General features: G+C 40.1%; 1 protein-coding gene across 2 annotated transcripts in view; it reads left to right on the top strand.

The window, feature by feature from the left end:
- Nucleotides 1–10,606, top strand: part of Btbd9 (BTB domain containing 9) — a 439,436-nt gene that overhangs the window by 74,893 nt on the left and 353,937 nt on the right. The gene's annotated exons all lie outside the window — the stretch shown is intronic.

Here is a 10,606-nt window from a genome sequence, read left to right as displayed (position 1 = left end):
TTTAATTTTGAGAGAGATCTTGCTGTATTGCCCAGGCGAGCCTGGAGCTCACAGTTGTCTTGCCTTAGGCTCTTTAGTAACTGGGATAAAATCTGCTCCAGGATATTGTCATTTTAAATCTTGGTCAAGTTGGCAAACTAGCCACATGTAGTGGTGCACACCTATAATCCAAGCACTCTGGGGAACTGAGGCAGGTGGATTACAAGTTTTAGCCTAGTCTAAACAATTCAGCAATTTAGTGAGAGCCTGTCTTAGATTTTTTTTTGTTTGTTTGTTTGTTAGTTTGTTTTTAAGGGCCAGGGATATAGCTCAGTGCAAAAGCCCATGGGTATAATTCCTTGTACTACAAAAACAAACCTTGATGAGTTATGGTCTCTTATTTGTTTTATTGTGCAGATTTTTAATTATTTGTAAAAGTAACCAACTATACATCTATTTCTTGATAGATGTCCATAATTTCATAATAAAGATTAAATCTGAGTTGGCTTGAAAGGTGGTGGTGACTTTTGATTAAATGGTTTTAGCGAGCCCTGACCTCTTGTCTGGGGCCAGTGATTTTCAGTGGGGCAGTTGTGCTTCCCAGGAGACGTTTGGCACTGTCTGGAGACATATTTGGAGAAGATGGTGCTACTGGCATCTCCTGGGCAGAAGCGGGACCCGCTGTTACACGTCCTACAGCATCAGCGTCACAACCAAGAATTGTCCAGGCCCAAATGACAGTAGTTCTAAGGCCGAGAAACTGATGCAGGAGCAGGTGGTGGTAAACGCACATGGAAGGGGGCTTGAATTACACTGTTTTTTTTCTTAAAATGGAGAAAAAAATGGCTGTGAAAGATTTTTCAAAAGCAGGGCCAGTGAAATAGCTCAGCAGAATAAGCGCTTGCTTTGGCAAGCACAGGCAGGGTTTGATCCCCGGTTCTGCATGTCGCACCAGCCCCACCACCTGGGGATGCGCTGAGCCAGTGAATGAGTCCGGGGGTGGTGGCACACTCCTGTAATCCCAGCCCTGGGTAGACTGAATACAGGCGGACCACTATGAGTCCGACCTGCATAGTGAGACCCGGTACCAAATACATAAAATGGGGGGAAAAGATATTTTAAGAAAAAAACTAGATGATTGAATATGGAAGAAAGAAAAGAAAAAAATGCTCAAAGTTTGGAATGTGGGCCACTTAGAAATGGTATGCCATCAGTAGGAAGAAGTTGTGGGGTCAGTTTGAGCTAGTTGCAGAATTATTATTTGAGAAAAAAATATTTTATCTGCATTGCTTTTATATGGTGAGATCCTTATTTTATACTTGGCTAGGATCATGTTAGATATAGATTTCAGAATCTCTGCTATCAAACATTGGAGTTGTTTTCGCTTTCTAAAATGTTCTTTTGTTATCTGGACTCCTGAAGTTCTGTATTCATTTAGCAAATTAAAATGCTGCTTCCTGCAGAAAATGTTTGGCTTCCACAAATGAAGTGTTTTTTCCTAATACTTACTGAGCACCTGTGTCCTGAACAGCCCTGTGCTGCTGCTGTGGCAGAGCTGCAGTGGAGAGCTTTAGACACATGCTCTTTGCTTCTGCTGAGTCTCCAGCATAACAGGAGAATCAGCATTAAACAATGTAGTTACAGATAAGGAAGATTATAAGCTGTGATGAGATTATAGGCTGTGATGAGCACAAAGAAATGCACATTGAGCATTAAAAGAATAGCTGGGATCTAATTTAAACTGGGAAGTCAGGTGAAGAATTTTAGGAAAGACATATTTGAGTAGATATCTGAGTGATGATTACAAGTTAGGCAAAGACAGAAGGGGAAAGCTTAGAGACAGATTAGGAAAGCCTTGAGGGAGGAAAGAACTTGGCCTGTTAAAATTTGAAGCCATGGTGGCTAGAGAGTGGCAAGGTTGAAAGGGAGAGGTAGGTAGTAAACAAGCTGTCAGGGTCCGGGGTGAGCCAATGAAGAACTTGTCTGTTAAAAGCGCAGTTTGTTGGAAGGGTGTTAAGCAAGGGTGTGACATGGTCTGATTAGAATCTGACTTAAGATTTAGTTTTTTCCCCCATACTGGGGATCAAAGTTGGGACCCTTTGCATGCTAAGCAAACACTCTACCAAGTTAGCTGTAGCAGCGGCCCTGACTTAAGGTTTTTAAAGATCTGTCTCCCTTGTTGAAAGAATTGTGGTGGGTGGGAATAGAAGTAGAGACCAGTTGGGAGACATCTATTGCAGTGCAGGAGAGGTGTGGTGGCGTGTGTAAATGTAGAAATGAGTGGATTTGAGATATATTCTTCAGCTCTGAGACTCCCAAAAAACATTGATAGGTATGTAATATAGGCTTGGAGCTGAGAAAGGAGGTTGTTGTAGAGGGTAATGCTGTATTTGAAGCCATAGGAATTAATGAGATGAGAGAGAGAGAGAGAGAGAGAGAGAGAGAGAGAGACAGACAGACAGACAGACAGACAGAGACAGACAGACAGACAGACAGACAGACAATGAGAATAGAGAAAGAACAAAATCAGGAGCTAGACCAAAGTGCCAGGTACTCTAGAAATTGCTCATCAGAAGAGATTGTTCTAAGGAAGGGGCAGCCAACAAGGATGAGTCATGATGCCAGATGTTGCTCAGAGATCAAGTGGGTAAGGAATGGAAAGCGTCCATTAGTGCTGGTCACACAGTGTGCCCTTCACTTGGGCAGTAGCAGCTTTGTGGGTAACGTGCTTATAGCCATTGGGCCAGCAATCCTCTGTTGCTAAAAGAAGTAAGGGTGCTTATTACTACATTACAACAACAAAAAATAAAAATTCTAGGTGTAGTGGTGCACACCTCTAATAGTAGCACTTGGGAGACTGAAGCAGAAGTCTTGCTTGTGAGTTTGAGGCCAGCCTGGACTACATAATGAGTATAAAACAAATCTGAGCTATATTATGAGACCCTGTTTTAAAAGCAAAACAAAACAGGAGACTACAAAACACACATTAATAAGGAAATTAATCACAGTAATTGTCTATATGAATTTCGAGAGGCATTTTCATAAAAATTGTTAAGTGAGAACCACATTGTAGGTATTATTATATTTCTTTTCTCAATAAACCACCTTTTATACAAATATGTTTGTGTGGATTTGTATGGATATAGACATCAGTATGAAGGTTACACACCAAACTTAACACTGATAACTTCAGGAAAATGGGGATGGATTAAGAAGGGGAGAGATGGTATTTTGTCTTTTGTTTTACTTGCTATAAGTATTTTTTTTTATTAAAAAGTAGTTAGATTTTTAAAAGTTCTAGGAGATGAAGTGAAAGGAAAACATAACTCTTTGGGAGACTTTGTTGGCGAGGTGACTAGAGAAAGGACAAAGCTGGAAATGCACATACTTTGTAAAGATAAGAGGTCCTAACAGATGTTCAAATACTGATCGAAAGGATCATAGGTGGAGAGATTGAAGAGACAAAGAGAAGGACAGCCAGTAGAATGAGAGATACTGTCTTTGTGTAGGATGGAAGGAGAGGGCAAGTGTAGCTCCAGACAGCGAGCGCTAGTGAGATGTTTTCTCTTTTTCAGACAAATAGAGCAGAGTCATCAGCTGAGAGTCACAGGAAGTAGAGATTTGAGTAGAGTGGAGAAATGTAGAGAATAGTTGTTACAGACATTGGGAGAGAGTTTACGAGGGAACCTGGAATGCCAAGCAAGGCTGACTGTCCGTTTCAGTGTAAGCATGAGTTTGTAGTGATTCGTCCGCCTTGGGGCTTTTCTCCAGTGAAATTCAGTACAAATTAATGCTCAGAGAAGCAACTGAGTTCATGTAGGGTGAGAGTTTGGGTAGGCCTATGCAATAGAAAGTGGGAAGGCAGCACAGTGGAGAGCACGGGCAAATGCTGCAGAAGCAAAGTCTCGAGGTGATTGCAGCTTGCTAAGGGAATAATGATAATTCCTCCGTGTGTAGGTCCTGACTGATCTCTGTCCTCAGTGTGTGGTGCTTGGTGGGCATCACTACCTCTAGCACCATTTTCAAATGTGTATGAAGAACAGCTCTGTTGACTGATTAGCTGTGAACAAGACATGATTATTTTTTAGTTTTTTTGAAGCTATTGAAAACAGATCCTGAGACTTACCTTTATGTATAAATTTTATGCAAGCTATTGTGTATCCCCATAATCTGGAAAGAAAACAAGTGGCAGGTTTGCTTGGAACTGAGAAGGTGGGCCATGTGGTGCTCATTGCCATTGTCAGTGTTATACTTAGAAGCTAGTTTTGCAGAATTGTTCAGAAATTGTCTCAAATGTTGTCATTGAGCCATATTCATTGTTTGACTGTTTACCATTGATTTTATCAGTTTCTTATTTATCTTGTCATCTTAGAGAAGACATAGCCAATTGTTATGGCATCTTTGGAACAAACCTTAGGGATATATTTTATTGCTGTCGTAATACGTTTCTACATGTATTCTATAGAGTATGGGTCTGAAGGAGTCTTGACTCACATCTTGATCTCTGGAGGGTTAGTGCTTTTTTAAAACTACAAATTGTTGATGTCTTATTTTTAAAATGGCATTATTTGTAGAGTTTAGATGCCTGCTAGTATTAAGTGCTTTTCTGTTTTTTTTTTTTTAAAGTTCTTAAAATGACTCTTGGCGTGGTTTTATTATCTTCGTGTTACACAGCCCAGAGGCAGGTATTATGCCCAGCTATTTGTGTGTTTCACAAGTGAGGGACGCTGAGGCTTAGAGAGCACAATGCACTTAACAGTCACACAGCTAGAACATGACAGCTGGGGCTGAAGCAAGGTTTGTCTGGCTCCAAAGGTCTTTTTAAAATGTACAACACTGTCTTTTCCAATGCTTTATTATTCTGTGGCATTATCTTTATTTTTAGTGAAGCTTCAAATATAGAATTATGTTTTTCTGGACTTGAGGATTTTGAAGTTACTGGAGGGAAGGTAGGGGAATGGGAAGAAAAGAAGCAAGGATTCTGAAGTAATAAGTTTCTTGCAGGATGATCAGATTCTCCCCCTTGCTCCCTCCCTGCAGCACCCTGCCCTCCTTATAAGACAAGGACAATGTCCATAGGCTACGTGACTTTTAATTTTCTAATGAGATTGGGGGTGGTCAGGATGGTATAGCTGTAGGTATCTTTTAATTTTCTTGGTTACTTTTTTTTTTTTTTTTTTTTGCAGAACCGGGGATTGAACTCAGGCACTTGTGCTTGCCAGTGAAGTGCTTATTTCACTGAACCATCTCCCTGGCCCCAATCTTTTAATTTTCTAAAGCACTTTATACCTTCAATGGGTCTGGATTCTGGCAGTTGCCAGGATACTTTTGAATGCTTAAATTGATAAGTCAAGATTTTAATTTTGGCTGCTATGGTTAGTGAATAATGCCAGATTGAAATCGTTTCCATTATGCCTAGTAGATATCATTTTATTCAGTCTATTTATATGTAATGGTAGGGCACATATGTAGTATTAAGATGTAGAATATTAAGAAGTGCTTCTGGGATGTGTTTCTTATCCCCTGAGAAACTTTTCTTCTGTCTTTCTGTAATGTCTGTGGCCTTTTATATGTGGTTGCTCCCATTACCCGCATGTTCATTATCATGCCTTGCGGTCTTACAGGTTGCACAGGGAGGCAAAAGTCATCATAACATAAAAATATTCGCTAATGAACTGTCACATGTAAAATTAGTTTCCACTCAGACATCCCTGATGAATGGTATTCCTTCCCATCCCATTACTGATAGTGTTTCACTGATTATTGGGAAGATATAAAATCCATGTACTCAAATGCAAACTCTAGTGGCAGATTTTTATAAAAACCCAGGAAATGAAGATTTAATGAAATCAAGAAAAGTGAGGTTGGAGCCGGGGAGATGGCTCAGTAGAATAAGCACTTACCTGGGAAGTGTAAGGGCCTGAGTTCAATCTCCGGTTCAACCAAAAAAAAAAAAAAAAAAAAAAAAGAAACAAGAAAGCACCTCCAGAGCTGCTTCATGTAAATTTTTGGGGCTGGCTCAATGGAATAAGCGCTTCCCTGGCAAGCTCAAGGGCCTGAGTTCAATCCCCATTTTTTTCCCCCGCCCCCCCCCAAAAAAAAAAAAATTTGAGGTTGTAGTATTACCCTCATGTGCAAAGCATTTGGCAAAGGAAATTCTAACACTTTAGTTAGGCTAGTGAGCAGTTGAAAAAGAGAAAACTACAAAAATGATGACATGATACATGTCAGGAGAAGGTTCTGACTGTTGAAAATTAGGAGAACGTTGCTAATCTTCAGATATTTTTGTAAGTTTTTTTCTCACTTTAATTGTATTGAGAAAGTTAGCAAATGTTGTCCAGGGAGATAGCTCAGCGTCATAAGTGCTTGCCTGGCAAGTGTAAGGTCCTGAGTTTGATCCCCGGTACTGGGGGAAGAAAAAAAGAAAGCAAATGTTAAAAACAACAACAGAACACCACTGAAGTGTTTCTGATGGCTATTTATTACTACTGGTACTTCACTTAGCACAGTTGCATTTGTTAACTTAATTTTATTTTTTAAAATTTTATTTATTTGATGCAAGGTCTCACTATGCAGCTTGGACTCTTAGTGATCCTCCTGTCTTAGCCTCCCCAGTGCTGAGATTACAGGTATGCACCACCACGCCCAGTTTCAGGCCCCACATAACACACCTGGAACCTCAGCATGTGGTATCAGGGAGCGAATTCAGGTCCTCGTGCTTGCCAGGCAGGTGCTTAGACTGCCGAGCTATTGCCCCAGTTCCTGTTATTTAATTTTATTAAATAGCAGATAAATATAATATCACATTTTAATTCAATATCTGAGATTTTGGACTCTACTAAATTCATTTTAAATGTCCTTTTTCAGGTAAATATTGTTCTGGAATAGTGAGAGCCTCCTGTAGGGGTTATATGCTTGTCTTGCTGAATGTATATAGCTTCCCTCTCCAAGTTTGCTGGTAACAAATGGCAGAAACAAACACACACTGGTGTGGTAAGTGTAGCGGTAGAGATGTCTCATCCTGAGTAAAATTGTCTTTAACCAGTGAAGCAAAGAAACAGAGCCTGGATGAGCAGTAATCTCTTCTAGAAGAATGGCTAACAGGCAAATTACTCTTTTATCTTGAGAAAGGACATCAGGTCGCTCATTAAATGAAAAGGTAGTACATAAATAAAAATTCTTGATCTGGGGTGGTGGAGGGGAACATAGCAGTATTGTTTTTTGAAGTCTTTTCTTCAGTAGTGGGGGTCATAGCTTTGATGTTATTCAGACTCGAAGATGAATACATTTTGGCACTTTCTAACCCATCTGAAAAGAAAGCGTGTTTGTAATTTTACTGCCTTGATTTGGCCCGCTGGTAGACTTGGCATACTCAGCAGCAGCAGCAGCAGCAGAAGTGGGTCTAGTATCCTCTGTTTGCTTCGGCCCCCACTGCCAAGGTTCTAGAAGCCCGTTATTCCCAGGGATGTCATTGCTTTTGTATTTTATTTTTAAGTCTTAGAGTCTGGAACATAGAGACTGGTGAGAGGTTGTGGTGGTGTCAGAGAATTTAGTATTTTTTAGGTCTTAATTAAAAATTCACTGGCTTGAAACTAAAAAATAGTTAATTTTCAACAACAAACAAGCTGTGTCCTAACATAGTCAAGAGTTTTTCTTACTCTAAGACCTAAAGAGTAAATGTATACCTTAAAGCCATTCTCCAAATAGAGCTCATTCATTATGACCCACATTTATATTCATGCTTCCCTTGAACTTGGGCCAGAATATTTATCTGCGCAATTTAAGTGGCAACACGTTAGTTAAGTGCTTGATTTAAGGTAGCTGGCATTTCAATTTATTTTTCTTTCATTGGAAAAGTTCATCCCTCTAAGAGGGTTTGAATTAGACATTGTGTAGTTTAGATAAATCCCTTGATCAGGGGACAAAGCATTTGCAGGATTTGTGGAGCTGTCCGTTGGCGCCTGTGTGATGGACACATCATGAATCTCCTAATAGTTGTGAGATTGCTTCTCACTGAGTGGTATAACATGTGACTGATTCCTTCCACATTTTATGGCAAATCAGGTAGCTTATATATCATGCCAACTATAAATCTTAATTTGTTTGTCCAAGGATATTACTCTAAGATTCACCTTCTTAGGAACTGAGAAGTTTCAATGCCATATGGTTTCTGTTATTATTATGCTCAGGAATGCATTTTCATCAAAATATGCCATCTGTTTCTTATAAAAAAAGTTAAGTACTACTTTAACATATTTATTTTTTCTCTTTTAACCTCTCTCTAATTAGGTACAATGTATAACTTTTAAAGATTAGATTATTTAGAACATTTAAAAATGTGTATATTGAAGCAGTAAGCTGCTTAGGGCAGCTATATCAGATACATAGTAAAATTTCCAAAAATTTGTTCAAGTTATTTGTAACTATGGTGTTTTAATTATAGTGTAAGACTGCAGAAATATATTATCTGGGTAGAATTATATTCAGCTAATGCTGTATGAAAGAATCGCTTTTAATGGAGGGCATAAGTCTTACTCTTATATGACCATGAAGAGGAATCAAGATTACAAGGGATTATGTGGCCAAGAAGGACCTGGGGATGAGGGGATGGAGGGGCAGAGCAGCTCTAGACTCTCTTCTGTGCCACCATCTGTATTTTCCCCATGCACACTTCTGTTGGTGCCCGATCTTCGGTGATTACCTGCCCGTCCAGGATTTCTCTCGCTGTGGCCAAGTTTTTCTCTGTTTGTTAAGTAGAGCAGTTCTGCTATCCCATTGTCTCCTTCTTGTTCTTGTTCTCTCTGCACATAAGCCTGAGTGTCTGGTGACTGCTTCAGTTTTCTGTACTGTATGGTCGACCTGAAAATAGGGAACTCCCAAGGTACAGAGCTGGACCTAATGAAAGATGGAAGCCTTTCATTGTGTCTTGGTCCTAAGCTAACTGCTCCAGTCCGACTTCCTTAGATTTTAGCTTTGTGGCACTTGCATTTTGACCCTGATCATGATCTTTAATTTGTATTCAGCTTTTGATTTCGTCTGTCTGTCTGTCTGTCTTGTCTGTCTGCCAGCTTGCCTGCATATCTGTCTGTCTGTCTGTCTGTCTGTCTATCTATCTATCTATCTATCCATCCATCCATCCATCCATCCATCCATCCATCCATCCATCCATCGTGAATGGTGAAGGTAGAGCAGGAACTCCTGATCTTCACCTACCACATTATCAAAACTTCTAATAATATGTACTTTCTGGAGTGTTTCTCAAATCCATCCTGCCTTTCTGCTACTCCTTGTCTTAAATCCTTCTTGGGTCTTGCAGATCTCTGCCCTTTTCTTGTCCATACTTCACATTAATGCCTTCCTAAAATATAAATACTAATACTATTTCCTAGTTTGAAAGTTACCAGTGATTCTTCCTTAATCTATACCACAAAAGCCAAGATCCTTAGCACATTGGCAATATAGCTTAGAGATTAAAATTATAATTTTGGAATCAGTTTGGCTTTCATTTGTTAGTTAGATAATTTTGCCAAACCACTCAAAGTCTGTGCCCTTACTTTGCATCCTGCATAATGGATATACCAGTAATGGGGTTTGTTTTTAGGAGAAGGCTTGCTCATTATTAAACTTTGCAAAGCAGTGTCTGTCGTACAATGAATGCTTAGTGTTAGACCTTTGTTTACTTTGTTAGGATCACTTTCTGCTGAAACCTTAAGCTCCATCCAGACAAACTGATTATAGATTCCAGATGCACACTATGCTAATTCATTGTTCTGTGTCTTTAAACATGATATGCCCTTTGTCCAGAAGGAACCTCATCCTGCCTGATGTCTGAGTATTGCCTTCCCTAAGAAGATTTTTCAGTCTGGTCTAGACAACCTGAGTGCTGTGGGCATTGAAGATTCAGCAAAGTACACACTGCACAAAAATGCCTGTCTTCATGGAAATTGTGCTCTAATGGGGAGAGACAGACAATAAACAAAATAAATAAGTAAAGAAGGGAAGAGGCAGTAGGATGTTTATGGGGTGGGCTTTGCAATTTCAATAGGGAAGGCCTCATTATAAAGGTGACATCTGAGTAAAGACCTGAAGAAGATTAGGAAACAAGCCAGTGTTGCAGGCTGAGGGAACAGCGACTAACTCTGGCATGGGAACGTGTCTGTTGTGCTCTTGGAACAGCAAGGAGGCCACTTGGGCTGGAGCAGAGGGCAACATAGGCAAAGACTGTGTCATGAAGGAGCTAGGGTCAGACTGTGTGGAGTTCAGGTAGTGAGGGACAATGGAGGAATCCTGTGGTCATTCTAACTGCTACACCGGGTGAAGCAGAGGGTGCGGGCAGGCGCATCCTGACGGTACTTAGGCGGAAGGTGGTGGGAGCTTGGGCAGAGGCAGAAGCGGTGTAGGTAGAGGAAAGTATTTTAAGTTATGGCACTGGCTGATAAATTTGATATGGCTAAGAAGAGAATCAAGGATAAGACAAAGGTTTTTAAAACTGAAAGAATGGAATTGCTATACACTAAGGGAAGGAAGACTGAAGGGTAGGTTTTGGAGTAGCTCAGTTTAGAACTGTTTAGATCTGAGATTCTTTTTAGATGTTCCTGTGGAGGTATTGAAAGGCAGGTTTAAAATT

Source organism: Octodon degus, unplaced genomic scaffold (genome assembly GCF_000260255.1).
Source record: "Octodon degus isolate 3935 unplaced genomic scaffold, OctDeg1.0 scaffold00005, whole genome shotgun sequence".
NCBI lineage: Eukaryota > Metazoa > Chordata > Mammalia > Rodentia > Octodontidae > Octodon > Octodon degus.
This window is presented reverse-complemented; position numbering and strand designations above follow the sequence as displayed.